The 17,327-nt window shown below is 38.7% G+C and overlaps 1 long non-coding RNA gene across 1 annotated transcript in view; it reads right to left on the reverse strand.

The window, feature by feature from the left end:
* Positions 1-17,234, reverse strand: part of LOC147872321 (uncharacterized) — a 30,647-nt gene extending 13,413 nt beyond the window's left edge. Inside the window, exons 1-2 of the long non-coding RNA XR_015537456.1 lie at positions 16,894-17,234; positions 15,978-16,087 (exon numbers count right to left, since the gene is read on the reverse strand). This is a non-coding gene — a long non-coding RNA (uncharacterized LOC147872321). The remainder of the gene's footprint in view (positions 1-15,977; positions 16,088-16,893) is intronic.
* Positions 17,235-17,327: the final 93 nt, after the last annotated feature.

Here is a 17,327-nt window from a genome sequence, read left to right on the forward strand (position 1 = left end):
GAGCCCATCACCGGATCTGCCTTCATTTCACATTCTAACCAGTTTCATCAAGAGGTTCCCCACCAGAATGTTGTACGCGTTTGTTATTTAAACAATTTAAGTTGCGTGTGCGGTACATAAAAAAAAATACAAACCACGAAGTTCCTCCATTTGCGAATTATTTTATCTCCTTTAGGTTTAAAAAACTTCACTTTGCATTTCGTTTTTACGTGCAGTAAATAAAACCAGTCCTAAATGAAATTCTGGTTCAACCAGCGCCATAGTGCCTATAATAAACAGATACAAAAATAAAAATAAAAAATACTTTGTTTTCGGTTGCAAATCATCCATGCAAAATGAAAGCGAGTCTGGCCACCATAAAAATCACGGAAACGTGACGTCATATGTGTATGGCGCGGCGGTATTCGCAAAAACGTCAAAAGAAATTTCGTATTTAGAATTTGGTACAGCCGTTACAAAATAAAGTTGTTGTTTCTATTTGTAGCTATTTTCGAGAAAAATATGGCAGGTTTTGCTATAAAAGACAGACAAGAATTGGATTTAAAAGAACCATTAAGAGAGAGAGAGAGACAGAAAGTGAAAGAAACACGTACTTCAGATTCATCCATGGGAGCCAAGATGTATTTTCTGGTTTTGTCAAGCCTCTGGCAACGTTAAGGCCAAAGATGACCAATTTTCTTCCCTCCATGTTCAAGATTACTGGCACGGTAAAATGGCCTATAAAAAGGAACATATAAACACAGGAAAGGAAACTTTACTTCGTTTTTGAGACTTAGTGATCCTTTTTAAAGAAACATAGTTGTCTGGGCCATGGCTTTGATTTCTAACTACAGGTGAACATCAAATACGTTCAAACAGTACAGTTTCAACATAAGAAACCGGAATATTCTTGTGGTGAACTGTAAGAAAATATGTGGTTCAAAATATATGGAAACAAAAGCATATGAACTCATATCACATCACCTAAGTAGCGTGCTGGTATTTGCATACAATTTAAGTGCAGTCTAATCTAATACAAAAATTGATTACGTAGCGAAACCTTAAAATAATCTTAGATAAGTAATTGAAACACTGTATTGACCAGAGTTCTTCGGAAGCTAACAGTCACTTACGTGGCAAGAAAATTCCTAGAATCGAAAGCAGGACCTCCCGAATATAAAGCATTTGATTGTGTTTCGTTCTGTCTAAAAATTAAGAGGCCTAGCTCTAGGAAGCACCGTATGTAATGTCCTAAGGAAATTCACGAAAGACCTCAGTGAGGTTAGACGGTATATTAGCCAAGATTTGAACCACTACAACACCATAACATGTGTAATGATGAAACTCGATTAATTCATTGCCGAGGTTACACTAAGATAATCGATTGCCTCGATTCTATTAAACAGCAAACCCACTAATTCAATTATCGAATATACGGCAGGGAAAGGTCGGTCCACACTCTAATCGCATCAATCCTAATCGAGCTGTCATCCACACTTAAAGCAGTACAACGCACAACACACAAGGTGCAGGAACACCCATTGTCGGCTGTATCAACGCATTAGCGACTTCCCTAAATGAACCTATTTGTAGGTCGTCTCTTTCATGCGCAACCCAAGATACACCACGCACTTAACAAACACAGGGCTGGGAATACTGAACACGTGGCACACTTTAACTATGTTATTTAATTGGAACAAGGGCAGATCAATCAGCAAAGTCGCTACAGACTTGAAGAAAGGGGTTCAATTCTAGGAAGGAGCAGGGACTTCTCTACACGGCTCTGGAGCACACACACTCACATAGCCAATGGGCGTCTGCCACTACTTCTGACAAAAAGACATTGGTGATAAAACTCATTACTCAAGTCCAATTAGTGAAGCGGATAAAATGCATGGAGCTTTACCTCCATTCTCCAAAAACGCCTTCAAATTATGGTTATCGGGCTCACAGACAACTTTGCTTCAAGATTTAAAGTTTACACGCCATTTTTAGTCCTGACCATGGAAGCAATATTTTCCTCCAAAATGTTGACATGCAGCTAAAAGCATTACTCAGAGCAAAAATCCAGAAAACCACGCCTATAATTTCATTCTTTTTATGCTGACTTCATTGGTTATTTATTGAAGATGGCTGCATTCTGGGTTTTTTCGCAGTGTAGTCTGCCCCCATCATCAGGGATGATGGAGGCAGGAAGGACCTCTGAAACGTCGGTAAACTTCTACCAGACTACACGGCGCTACAAGCCAGAAGACAGCTATCTTCGTACTCACCGCCGTGAAAACCTCAAATCGTACTGGTTGCTTATTGCTTGCATATTCATTTGCATATTTAATTATTAATTTCCTTGTTTATTACAATTATTTATCTTATAGTAAATGTACTGAAACTTTCGCAGAAGATGTCTATTCCCAAGTCAAGATCGGTCTGAGATAATCCTCATCTCGAGCAGTACCGTTTTCAAGACGAAGAATTTTCGTTCAGTTTCCCTATCACGTCTCTTTGCAGAAAGGTCGTTCTTTGAAGAGCTCAAATTAGTCCAACACACCTCACACTTGCCACCTGGGAGCAAGTCAGTCCTTTCCTCAATCAAACTCCGGAGTGAGAGAAAGAAGTAATAGCAAAAGAACAGGAAGATGAAGAAGAAAAATGCAATCAAAAGTAAAGGGTAAAAAGCTAATATTCTCTCGTCTTAGTTTCCACTCAGTTTGAGAGAAAAAGTGGGTTGTTTTAACGAGCATAAAGATTGTACGTTGTGTGAGTAAAATCTTAAGAGAAACTGGTGTACCATAACCAGATGTTGGTGAGGTTTTAAATTTCCAGTCTTTGTGTACTATAAACATCGTTTCTCATTAATTTTAAAATTGTCTGAGTCGATTTCAAAAATTTCGACAGTCCACTGATATAAATCAAGATTTTGTACACAACTGATATTCTCATTTTATGGCAGATAAAGATGGGCCTTTACTATCGTTGTCTGCCTAATGCTTAAAAAGATTTACTGGGTACGTTTATTCGTAACAGAAATAAAAATATCCTATATTTTTAAAAGACTGGTTCCTAAATTGTGACTCAGAAACACCATAACTGACTTTCTTCAAACAAAAATAAAATATTTTGAGTTGTTAATACTAAAGATTACAACTGGACACAATTTTAAGAGAATTAAAACCAGTTCACAACCGATTTTTCGAAGATCCATTACATTACTATCTCTCATTTCCTTCCTAGTCTACCGAATGACATGTCCAGATGTTATTTTTAGGAAAATTGTGTATACGTTCGCTAAATGACAAGCATAGAAATAAACTTAATCTGTAATAATTTAATGTCATGAAATCCAATAATGTTCATTCTTAGTTTGTAATTAAAAAAATAACTCATAGGATCAAGTACACAATTTTTTGGTCCCACGGTAAAGTAATTTAGGTACTAAAAGTTCATGAAAAGAGATACAATTTTCGGAAAGTCCTCACAAATTAGGTTTATGAACTTAAAATATATAAACATGATTATAAAGTTAGACATGAAATTTAGGTTGAAGAGCTGGGATTTGCTGATTTGCGGACAAAACAGTATAAAACATCAGTCTGTTACACTTGCTATTTTTCTAACTTACATCAAATTACCGAGAAACCGTCAACTTTTTCCTACTGAATGAACAGTCGAAACAACTCAGGAGTTTGTGTGTGGTACGCGTATTGTGAACTACGTAAACTAGATAATCAGCAGTTTTCGTCTGCTTTCCACCAAACATATTTCATTCGGGAGGTCCCAGGTTAAATCATCGGTACAGTTACCGGTTACCCTGACTGAGGTCGTTCATCGTTTCACTTATACTCTTCATAAGAATAACGGTAAAAACCTAAAACGCATCACAACTAATCATAATAAATATGCCCATTTCCTATTTGATACAGTATAACAAATGAAGTTCATAAAACTCCATTAAAAACTGGCGTAATTATTTTTCCATGAAGGGCGCGCTGAAGTTTTCTATTACTTTTCTATCGTTTAAAGATAATCAAGTTCTGTGTGAGCGTCTCGGAACTGCCTGACAAGAAGGCGCTAGCGACAGGATCGATTGTCACTTATTGATTGGAGTGGGGGGGAGGGGGGAAGATGTGTATACGTGTGATTGCGTCTTCGCAAGAAGGACCAATCTCTCTCTCTTTCTCTCATCTTCCGTGTCACTAATTTCTTTCTTTTTTGTTCCCAAAGTAATTCAGTCTCTTCTCTCTCACTGCCTAACACAAAAAGTACATGTGATGAAGGGGAGTCTAAAAAAAGACAACATCTTCCCACCAGTATCGTTTGCATACGATATGAGCCAATATTGCGGCAAGGAAAGTACGACGGAGAAAGTAGGTCTGTACGCGCCCATACATCGTAAGAATACTGAACTATGCACCAAACTATTAGGATCGAAGTTTGAAATAATTTATCAGTTTCTGTCGCAATTAATTTACCTTCAAAATCAAACTAACCTAAACTGATCTAGTCTACATCTTCACACAGTATGCACATAAATGTATCGCTTAATTCTATAATAATTATTTTACAATTCCTACTGCCTTAGAAATAAAGACTCAAGAATTTAAAGGAAAGTAAGATTCATAAATCTTTTAAAAACTTTTAGTTTTAACAACTCAGTATGACAAGACTTAAATTCGAATAAAAATCACTATATTTTTGTTCCATTCGACGTTATATTTTCACTGCAATAGATGGCTATGTCGTTAAAGTATCAGTGACATCACAAAATTCCTTCAGAACCTTTTAAATGCTGGGTTAATTATCTGTGCTCTCATCACTAAAAGATAAGACTTCAATTAACATCCAGATTGCATTCTACTCTTATTAAATTCCAGTGCACGTATAAACCTTTGATATTGTGTTCGTAGCACGCGTTGTTATGGGGAGATTCTAAGGAAGTCTGGCCACATTTTCTGGAAGTTTCTTAACCACGAGAAGTAGAGCTGAAAAAGGGGACGAATCGAGGAATTTGATTCAGCAATAAGATAGAAAGAAGTGGACAAAGGCTGTGAAGCGCATTCATGACGCGATGGAAAGTTAACTATAACCTTCAGATGTAGAGCGGCAAGGTAATACACATATTTTCCACGTGCGTTCTTCGCTATTCTGCATAACTCACTGACTGAGATGAAAGGTAGGAATTTACTGCTGTAGATAACACTGGAAAGAATCTGAAGCTATTCATTGTGTTTCGTTAAAATATTCACGCATCGAACGAGATTTCAAGTTAACAGTTTTTCTGTGGGCTGATACAAATATCCTTGCCTTTAAAAGACGAACATTTATTAAGAGCTAGGCCTATACCACAACATTTCACAAACCTACATTATATTTCGCTAGCCGCCATCTTGTTATTGCTAATGATAGGAAATCAAGAAGTACGAAAGTAGATAACCTCCAACAGCGAAAAACAGAAAATTTTATAAGACCCTCTCAACTATTTGCAACGGTATTAACGATAAACGTAAGTTTACACACTGATATGACACCATAAAGTTGTATTTTCTAATAACAAAATAAGAAAAGTTAAGGCAAAATATATGAGCCGGGATAGCTCAGTCAGTATAGTGACTAGCTACGGGCTGGACGACCGGGGTTCGATCCCCGACAGGGGCAGAGGATTTTTCCTCTAGCCTCTGCGTCCAGACCGGCTCTGGGGCCCACCCAGCCTCCTCTACAATGGGTACCGGGGGTCCTTTCCCGGGGGTAAAGCCGGCCGGGGCGTGATGCTGACCACTCACCCCCATCTAGTGCCGGGGTCAAGGAAGAGAGGAGCTATACCTCCACTCACCCCAAACGCCTACATGGCGTATAGTGGGACAAACTTTACTTTACTTTACTTAAGGCAAAATATAATTTTCAGACCATATAAAACTGAATGATCACCAAAAAAGCGAAATGTATTTCTGGTTTCCAACATTCCGAGTTTTCTAAGTTCGCAGATTCTGAAACCGCCACGTACACTAATTAATCCGAAATGATCTCGTGCTCTATTTACCTGAAGACACATTCCATGTTTATACACAACCTCTGTATCCCTGCCATACAATGCGAGCTATGCCATTAGTTGCGTTGACATTCCTAGACAAGAATAGATTTATTTTCTAGAATGCAAACTAATGCTCTAACTAGACAGCTATTGGTATGCATGTGTATTATGTTCGGTCCCTAATTGCATGCTTGAATTGAGCCAAAAGAGGAGAAGGGAACGGCTATAGATGAAGTGTAAAGATGAATAACACGGCCAAAGAGAACAAGATTAAAGGTCACCAAAACATTTGACAGCTTTAATGCAAAACTATCTCTATTATTATTATTATTATTATTATTAGCACACTAACAATATAGAATATAATTAAATTATATTACCAATATTATTTTGTAAACATTTGTGCAGCACTAACTGTCATTAAATAATGCACGCCGCAGTTCTATTAGTGCCAGTCACTGACTGATCAACAACAACAACAACAACAACCGCCCCCCCCCCCCCCGCGAGGTTTAGATGTAGAACGTACAGAATGGGTCGTAATGAAATGTTATTCGTCACTTCTGAGAAATAGAGCACTACTGCCAACCTTGTCATTTCACACTATTTAGAATTTACGGGTAACCAAGTATATGTAATACAATAAACAATAATGATGGTCAGTTAACATTAAAATAAGCCTGGACAGCAAAGTGTTCTCAGGGCTACGTTTGAAGAAATTTCTTAAACGACCTCAAAATGCAGATCTCTCTAATAGCTGCTTGCAGAATTTCTCAGTTTTGATCTTAGGATCAGTTAACATTGAGGAGTAGTAGCTTGTGGTACTCGTTTCGAATTTTGGAGGTCCTGGGTTCGGATCAAGGCCCAGTGGCCAACTATGCTGAGATTCTCGTATTTTCTCCAGCCATCCTTCACATATTCTGAGGAAAGTACTCCAAAACAGTCCACGACCACTTCATTTTACATTTTCCCAGTTGACAATTTGCAGTTATCTCAAATGAGTCTACACACCGTTAACTGGTTCAGTTCAGAAATCGTAATCAAACAAACCATTAATTAATTCGTTGATGATTTATTCGTAGCTTTATATAACGAACGCTTTCCTAGCTTTTGTTTAAAAGACGTTTTGGTATGGTTTTAACGAAGCTGTATAATATAAATGCATTGCTAAATGCCTTAGTAATCAACATAATGAATGCACGACTATGCAACTTATCTTTTGTACTGTTAAATATAGGGCGTTCGAGAAGTCATTGTGCTGTTAACCACGGTCTGCCAGCATTTCCAGGTCGTACATCACTACATGACGTGAACTACACAGTGACTTTCGGAACGCACCTAATTTCATAATTTTTACCTTCCACCAGATATTATTAGCAGGATCAAATCACGAAATTTGAGATAAGCGGAACATGTAAAACGCATGAGGAAATTACAAACGCCTATAAAATGTGGTTAAAAGCCTGAAGGAAATTATTTACATTGTAAAAATTTTATCTTAAGGAAACAAGGCGGAAGAATATGGACCAGATTCATGTGACCCAGAGTGGTGATGGGTTGCTGTAAACGTTAATGAAACTTTTGCGTCTATAAAAGGCGAGGGAATTTCTTGACTACCTAAGCAACTACTAGCTTCTCTAGAAAGAGTTTGTTCTGTGGAGTTAAATATTTATGTCAACAACAGATCTGTATATGATTTGAGGTTTTCACAGCGGTGAGTATGCGCTGTGGAGTCTGGTCGACGTTTATCAACATTTCAGAGGTCATACTGCCAATTTAAAAAAAAATCAAATTTTTGAAAAGTTTCGAAAAATCGAAAAATGCTGGAAATTTTCCAAAAGGCACACAATACTAAAAAAAATGAAAAACTTCAATTTCAAAATTTTTCAAATTTTTCGTTTTGTCCGCTTTTCAGACAATTTCCAACATTTTTTGATTTTACAAAAATTTTGAAGATTTTGCAATACCCTTTCTCTGACGGACCCGGTCTCTGCCGGACTCGGTCTCTGCTCGATGCGGTCTCTGTATCTCCCGATCTCTGACGTACCGTCTCAGCAAATAACGTGTCCGGCAGAGACCTCGTCCGCCAGAGACCGGGTGATGCAGAGATCGCGTCTGCAAGATACAGTGTCCAGCAGAGAGCCAGTCCGACAGAGACCGTGTGAGGGATACACCGCGTCAGGCAGACACCGGTTCCTTTCAGATACAGTGTCTGGTAGATAACGGGTGTAAACTTTTTTAAAAAGATCAAAATTTTCAAAAATCGAAAAACGTTGGAAATTGTCTGAAAAGCACACAAAACGAATTTTTTTCGAAAAATTTGAATTTTTTTAAAAAGTTTACACACCCGATATCTACCAGACACTGTGTCTGAAAGGAACCTGCCTGACATGGTCTCGCCCTGATGACGGAGGCAGTATGACCTCTGAAACGTTGGTTAACATCGACCAGACTACACAGCGCAACAACCCAGAAGACAAGAAATCTTCATACTAAGAATCGCCCTGATGACGGAGGCAGTATGACCTCTGAAACGTTGGTTAACATCGACCATACTACACAGCGCAACAACCCAGAAGACAAGAAATCTTCATACTAAGAATCGCCCTGATGACGGAGGCAGTATGACCTCTGAAACGTTGGTAAACATTGACCATACTACACGGCGCAACAACCCAGAAGACAGAAATCTTCATACTCATCGCTCTGATGACGGAGGCAGTATGACCTCTGAAACGTTGGTAAACATCTACCAGACTACACAGCGCAACAACCCTGAAGACAGAAATCTTGATACTCATCGCCCTGATGACGGAGGCAGTATGACCTCTGAAACGTTGGTAAAGATCGACCAGACTACACAGCGCAACAACCCAGAAGACAGAAATCTTCATACTCATCGCCCTGATGATGGAGGCAGTATGACCTCTGAAACGTTGGTTAACATCGACCAGACTACACAGCGCAACAACCAAGAAGACGGAAATCTTCATACTCACCGCCCTGATGACGGAGGCAGTATGACCTCTGAAACGTTGGTTAACATCGACCAGACTACACATCGCAACAACCCAGAAGACAGAAATTTTCAACAGATCTGTAATTACAATCAATAATCGAACTTCAAGAAAAACGTAGAATACAAAATCGCACAGGCAGTATTTAGAAAATATGAGCAAGACTGTACCTTTCTTTTCTCAATTTCAGTTCGTCCTTTTCCGCAGTATGCACCATATGAAGCGTTCCAAACCCCCCCTAATGAGCTTTCAACTGTACTCCCCTTATCTGTGTGAACATGAAGCTTATTTCAGTTGTGAAAAATCTTTAAGCGAAGTCGCTTTTCTTCCTTTACGACGATAAGTTGCTACTCACTGAAACTCACTAACCCACTTTCTTTATATTCTCTCGTAAAAACAAGTAAGTTCTAATGCTTTTAAAGGAGAAACAGACCAACTAAAGAACATTTAAACTTTCAGGCTCGTTATATTTAAAGAATTCTTTTCGCAAGAATACTCGCAGTATCGTCATAACAACGTATAATTTCTGCAGTTAAAATGCCAGGAATAATTAGGTTTACAGTGCTGGTATATGGCGGCACAGAGGTGTTTCACTAATACTGCCAAACACCAGTACTTCCATTGGGTAGAATTCTAGAACATGTCAGAAGCATTACTGCTATTCCAGCCTCTTCGAATGTTTATGTATCCTGTTGATACAGTCTATCATACGGGGAAAATGGGAGAAGAATAGAAAATTTGAAGTGCTGAGACCACTATACCTAGTCACAGATGGAAGGATAACTCTATTCATTATTTAACGGTGGTGTCAGTAGCTCAAACTATACAGCGTCGAATAGCAGGAAGATTGGTGAAGTGCGAACGATATGGAAGAAAGTAGCAGTGGTCAAATTTGAAGTCCTACCCGGCACTTATCTGTAGGGGCTGAGGTAAACCACGATCAGAATAATTCGTATCTAGGCTAAGATTTGAGCCCGGAATCCTCAGAATACGAAGCAGCGATGTAACCACTGGGCTGCAACGTTCGGTGGAGATAATGCAAAAAATGGATCTGAGATATTAGAATATGGAAGTGTCACTTGGATTCAACTGGCTCAGTAATCGGTATAATTATATAAATGTATTTTGTAGACTCAAAAATCAACAAATACAACCATGTGAAACATGCACCTTGCTTTGCGATCGATGGCAATAAACAATAAGCCAATGAAACATCGGAGTTGGGAATGTGAGCCATAGCATGGAGACAGGTCATAAACATGCGTAAAGATATGGCATGAAATATTGTTTCCGTGTCAATGAATACAAACATGGCGATAGTGCGAAAATTTGAGGTTGAATCTGTCAGATTTAACGTAGTGGAAATTATGTACAGAAATGCTGCACTAAATAGTGTAACTGTTAAGCGTATAGAACCTGCTTATTGCAAGACTAACCTATACTGAAGGTGAAGATCAGTCGCCATCATAAATACTTCCTACAACTTGTAATCATTAGGATTAAGATAACTCTTTAACATCCAGTTTCCACGACCAAGCCTCTCTATGTAGTTATATCCGACATTTGGGCGCCAGACGACATATCCGACCTATGGTTTCGGTTCATGGATGATTCAACACGAGCCAGATGATGTACCGCGGAGTAAACGCGCTCGACCTGGCGTGACATCATCAGTCTGCAGATACGCAGTACTACTACACGCTTCTCCAACTGCGTATTCTCCCATCCGACCGTAAGCATGAACCATAACGCAAACTGCATCTGTCACACCGTCGGAAATACTACACCGGCATCATATTCACAGTGCGTCGTCAATGTGTGAAAATGCACGTGACTGCAATAGATCGGGCACTCAGAGCCCAGGTAAGTCCATGTGGAATTCATGACATTACCAAATATTTTTGTTGGAGTCCTTCGGGGGTTTTCCTGTCAATGTTAATGTTGTTTTACCGGACTAAATATTCAACAAGAAAAGATAATTTTAATCCGGTTTTAATTTATGGCATAACAGTGCAACACCGTTATAATTAAATCAGTACAGTTTACAAATGCAAGTATAATCACCGTAACTGAACGGTAAGTAGAAGTTCTGAGATTAAACAGGACATTAGCTTAAGAATTCCAATAGCAATGTTCGATCTGTTGCAGAAATAAATGTGCCTGAAGCTCTTATTTCGATAGTAAATCGAGAACCGTTAACCTAGTTTCAGACATTTGTGTCTTGTGTTACAATATACAAGAACAGGTGTCTACAATGCGTCGTGGCGGAAGTGAAATGACATCTTGTCGATATCATTCTTTTCACTTACAGTTGCTCACAAAAGAGACAAGGATCAGAAATACGAACGGTAATAATTCCCAGTTATAACTGCGTATGATAGATGGCATATCCATACAATATTGTACTTAATATTGATCAAAAAACCATTTACTACGCACAGCGCAAGAGGCCGAATTTCAGCTCTGCGGACAGCAAGTGTCCTAAGAGAGCACATGAAAAGGGTTACCAATGCTGTATCTATAATGAAAATTACCGCAACAATTATGTCTTAGTACATAAATTGAACGCGTAATAATGAAACCGTACCTGACAGTAGACACTCATCTCCGAAACTACTGAACGGGAGAGCAAGAATATAATTTGCACTACACGTGGAAACCAAATAGAAATTAACCATGTAGGATTTGAGATTTTCACGGCGGTGAGTCTGAAGATGTCTGTCACCGCCCTGATGATGGAGGCAGCATGGACCTCAAAAACGTCGGTAATCTTCTACCAGATTACACGGCGCAAAAACCCAGAAAACAATCACCTTCAGAAATTAACCAATTTTCCCATAAAACGAATTCCCGTACACAAAATGTACAGCCTATGATGACTTAACAAGAATATTTATTTTACACTTTTCTACTGCATAACGAATATTTAACGAAATTCAGTGACAACTGATACTCGAGAGTCCGTACAGTGCGTGATATCTACAGTATAAAAACAACAACGGAAATGTATGCAGTAAAAGTGTCGCTGACAAATAGGGCAGGCCCACAACAACACAGAACACAGAAATGAGCTTTCGGGTTCCATAAAAGGCGAGGAGTTTCTTGACCAGAAGAGCGAAAAAACGATTCTGAGATACTTCGTATCCCTAGAGTTTGCGTATAGGTAAACGCAGTGTAACGCCCAGTAAGTCGAATTAAATTAGAACCTGAATCAGAGTAACATTTATCCTACAAAACAAAAAGAATTCATTTTAATAATCTGACTTAAATTCGGACAGTTTTGCGCTTTATAAATAAGCCCTCGCCACTCATCCAGAAAAAGTCCATATCTTCAAAATTCTTCAACCCACTGTTCAGTCCAGAAGAGGTGGAATGTAGCAACAAGCAAAACGTTTAATCGAACTTAAAATCGATTGAATTGGACACGGATAATATGTGGGCCCTGTCATGGAAAAATATAAAGCTCTAACACTGAAATATGTACGCAGTATAAAATTAGAAGAATTTTAAAAACGTATTCCATGTGTCAGGTTCACACTGACATTCATCCCATTCTTTCGTGGATGATTTATCAAATGGGCACGTCACTGCTGTCACTAGAAGGCTACCTTTTATTTACATTCTTTGGCAGCATGTTTACGTTAAAATCGCACATAAAATTACTTTTAACAACTGAAGACTGAAATATTTTGTGTGTTTATTGCACTTACAGTGTGAAATTAACTCTCTTTATATATATGAGTCTGCCTCAGGGGAGTACTTATTCATTTTTCACTTAACGACGCTGTCAGTGGTTCACTATAGGCATTTGTCTGGAAGGACTGAAAAAACACAAGAAATGTCAGCCAGAAAAACAGACTCCGGGCAGAGATTAGAACCGGGAACTGCCGATGACAAAACAGAAATGCAAAAAAGTCGACCGCGACGTTCGGCCGATTTACACAGTTGTGTGTGAGCACGCACGCACATACATGCACACGAGTGTCCCATTCACCACAGATACCGCTAAAATTCTATCCAAATTAGAAATTTAATAGCAAGTTTTTATCAGTCGCTCTACATTCCTTGGAAGACCTCGGCCTCCCCACACAAGGAAGGGTTCTTAATCAATTTAAACATTGGTAGGACTCCTTGGACGAGTGATCAGACCTCTGCCTTCACAGGACAGCACAACGCTGAAAAACGAGGAAAAACATCCATGCCTTGAGTGGGATTCGAACCCATGCCCCCAAACCGCGCGGCCATTGTAACCAGCAAGCACCTAGTTTTAAGCACTCCAAATGAGAATATTTTCGTCTGCGCATCGAATAAATTGAAGGGAATGAATCCTTTTGTCCACAATTTGCACGAATTTAATTCAAAACCTTAGAGCCGTTCAAGTTACCATTCTTTCTAAGTTTCCTCATACTGGCGCCACTGTGAATTGTGTGTATGCCCATAATCCGTACGTTTAAGTACCTTTCCTGGTACTACCTACTGGAGGAATAAAACGTAAGTATAAAAGGCTTCAGAACCAACTGTTTTAATGGAATGTTGTCTTCATACTGACGACTGCGTAAAATCCGCCATTAGACACGTTTATCTACGTCTTTAATAACCTAGCCATTACGAAACTTCGAAACGGGCAAAATTTAACATCAGAAATTCCATAGACATGGACAAGTTTGATGTGGTTCACTTCTATGAATGCATTAGGTTTTAATTTCCTTGTTCTGGACTTCATACATCCTGGGGGGGGGTTTAAAAGGCCTTAAAATACTAAAATCATAAAACAAAACTACGTTTCGAAGAATGGATCATATTTCGTCTCCGTCTGTGAACAGATCGAGAGTAGTTCGGTGTACTAGACCCAACAGATTAGGAGTGTTGGTGATTCTTCTTTTGTTTTGAGATTTTAATATTTTAAAGATTTGCCCGAAACAAAGAATGTACTAAACATTCTTCTTTGTTCACGCTTTGTTTTTGATCGAAAACGTCCATTTTCTTTCCGAATTACCAGTCAACAACGGTACAATCTATTTCGTTTGATTGTAACTGTTCAAGTTTTGTGATAAATGGATGTACAGTGCAAGAACGTCACACAAGACACTAGAAACTTTGGTTGTTACCAACTTGTAAACGATTACAGGAAACTTTCTGAACAGCAAGCTAACTAACAAGGACACATGTTTCTTGTTCTTCTACAATATTATTTTGTTCAGGTCCATTTTCCATTTACGTCTAAGTTCGTTCCTTTCAGACTCAACAACTACAATCTTGAAAGCATTTATCATCTCTCCGTAGTTAAAATTGGTGGTCAAAATGTATTTTTCGGTTTGAATTTGGCAAAATAAACACTGATATTAAAATTTAGTGTCGGTAAAGCATAAACTGATACTCCACGTCTGTGGAATGGGACGTACTGAATTACTTTCAGTTCCCTCGTGGTGCCTTTCCGTTGAAAGAGCTGAAACATCACATACACGATCGTAACTGGTTACTGAATAAAAAAATGTATGGAAGGGGAAGTTAGGAGTTGCTCCGTACTATTTAGATAACATAGAAAGGGTTTTAGTCTGTGAAAGGGTATAGAGTTCGTAGAGTGAGAAGAGTGCGGGGGGATGGGGGGGGGGGAAGACAAGAATAATTTGACGTAAATGACCACTTGGCGTTTTTTCCCTACTCTAGCGACAGGAGAGATAAAATTGGTTGGAAATGAATGGTTCTCTGGTGAACCCAGCTTTCCATGGGCTACGTATTATATCACGGAGCATACAAATCTCACGCGTTCCGGACAGTTTCCTGCTAGCATTCACCAATAGAAATTCTCTTTTCAGTTACCAGACACATACGTTTATCAAGAATTGTTACAAACTTGAGCATCTTATGATGCTTCCCATAATACAACCATGATAACAAAACGCGTATCGTCATTGTCGTAAACCTTAAAACTTCGATTATGGCGGTCCTGTTAGCATTTAAAAATAATATTTAAATTAAATTTTAATTACGTATTAAGTCAGCTAAATTAAAGGAGTAAAGTCCTTGAGAATCTTTATTTTAATAGTAAAAATGATTATATCATTTGATGAATGTTAAGGTTAAAAATTAAATCAAGATAAACAAATAATAATATAATTTATTTAACATGCACCTAAATTTAAACAAAGACCCTTGTACTAGAATGTTTACCAATTTTACTACACTCAAATGTTAAATAAATTTTAATTTTAGCCTAAAAGTATCTATCGAACGGAAAACCATTTTAATTGCTTCTGTTATAATATCCAAATCAACTTCAATAGTTAATAGTACCTATGTCTTAGAGTTTACTGCTTCCATCATCAGGGCGATGAATAAGCCACATGCAGAAAACTCCGACGCCTCCACCATAGACGCAGTGCTTGTCTGACTACTACGCCAAAACTACCCTTTTCAGGACAACCCGGCACTTCCTTCTACACCCCCCCCCCCCCCCCCCCGAACTCTTTAAATTGTGTATATTTTCTGTATGTCCCTTCGACATTCCCCGCTTATTATCTGTATCACTCATTTGAGATGAATTTAATTTTTCTGTGACTTTCACTATTGCTCCCCTGTAGATCCTTATTTCTTCCCTTCCCTTGCATATAGGGGGGGGGGGGCTTTTATTTTTATTACCTCATTATGTGAAAAATACACGCACGCACGCACACACACAGCTTGTCTCTCCCTGTCTCTTCCCACGACCTTGCTGAAGTCGCTTCACCCGATGGTCCAATCAGGGCTCTGCCTTACTACTGCACCTGCGCCAACTTTTCTGCGAGTAGCTTACTTATCACACTAATAATGGAGGCAGTAAGCGTCTCAGAAACGTCTGTCACCATCTAACAACTTCACAGTGCAACATCCCAGAAGATAGATCTTGATATAAGTCGCCTTTAGAACCTGAGATCTCACCTAGTTATGTTTATGGTTATGGATAGCTGTTGTCTTACCTGAGTACTAAATGAACCAACTGACCGCTGGAGTAGCTGAATGGCTGAATTCGATTAGTTGAACAAGGTAAATTTGTTCACTTGAACACACACATCACTAGACGTGAATCCTGTTACGACAGAAAACATACGCAAAAATATAAAAACACCGACTACAGACTCTCGCGCGCGCGCGCGGCCATCATACTGACGTCTTACAGTGCCATCCGCCAGGTGAGCACGTGGAATATTGTTCAGAGATGCCAACATAAGACTAAAGTAACCGGTTACCATGACTTACCAACCAGTGTTCCTTTAGGCTTCTTTACTTTATACAACGTATATTTCGATTAATTTTAAACGACATTACGATAGTTGAAGTTTGTTTAATTTAGTCTTTGAACATATTAATATGTTAATGCATTTAATAAGACATGCAACAAAATATGTCATTAAAGAGAACAAAAGCAGGAGTGTACGGAAGAGACTTTGCAAAACAGCAAAAGATTTTTTTGGAAGTTTTGTGATGTGTCACGTGTTTGGACCAGACAAAAATTTAATAACAACTATTTGATCTATTTAGTTTATGTTCATCTTGCACTTTACTAGCTGCATCCTCTAGACTAAAATTAAAGAAAATAATTATGAAACAAAAACAACAACATCCTCACAGAAAGTGATAAATTTGGCCAAAAGCTAACAGGAAACGAATTTCGTTCGTTCAGTTCGTAACCAACCTCTGAGCTACAAGCAGAAGAAAATGTCCCTGTTATCTACAAAGCAATGTCACTGACTTCACTGTTGACGGAAACGTGCAATCGACACAAAAGGCAAAAATAACAGACTCTTCTCTCCCACAAGATAAAGACCTAAAAATCTTTCGGTTTCCCCAACTTTAGAGTGTAAACGATATGAGTTATCTACACGTTATTCACACCTTAGCGCAAGTCCATCTGCCACGTCTTTCATTCTGAAGAGGCCGTGTTGCTCTTTATGGATCCTAGTCTACAATAGGTAGTACCTTCTAATTTCCAACAGTTGGTTAAACCAACATGACGCATGCTCAGTCGTGGAGTGCGAAGACGAAAACGCCATTAACCATGATCCTATGCGCATGCTTGATGAAGTCCCTCTGTACACATGATGCAACTCCAGAATAATTAAAAAGTATCTTCTGACACTAATACAGAATGCTCAGTTTACGAATACGAATTTTTTGCTTCTGTTTGGTACGTTAACAGTTCCTCCATTAAAATCCATTCGGCCAATCAGGCTAAAGGTGTCACTAGTGTCAGTACCTCAATTCAAAATAATACCAACTTACGTACACAATTACATCGTTGTACGAAATCATACATATTATCATATGTT

The sequence above is a fragment of the Zootermopsis nevadensis genome, unplaced genomic scaffold (genome assembly GCF_977971745.1).
Source record: "Zootermopsis nevadensis isolate Lab colony 2312 unplaced genomic scaffold, Znev_1.0 Znev_ptg000028l, whole genome shotgun sequence".
Lineage (NCBI taxonomy): Eukaryota > Metazoa > Arthropoda > Insecta > Blattodea > Termopsidae > Zootermopsis > Zootermopsis nevadensis.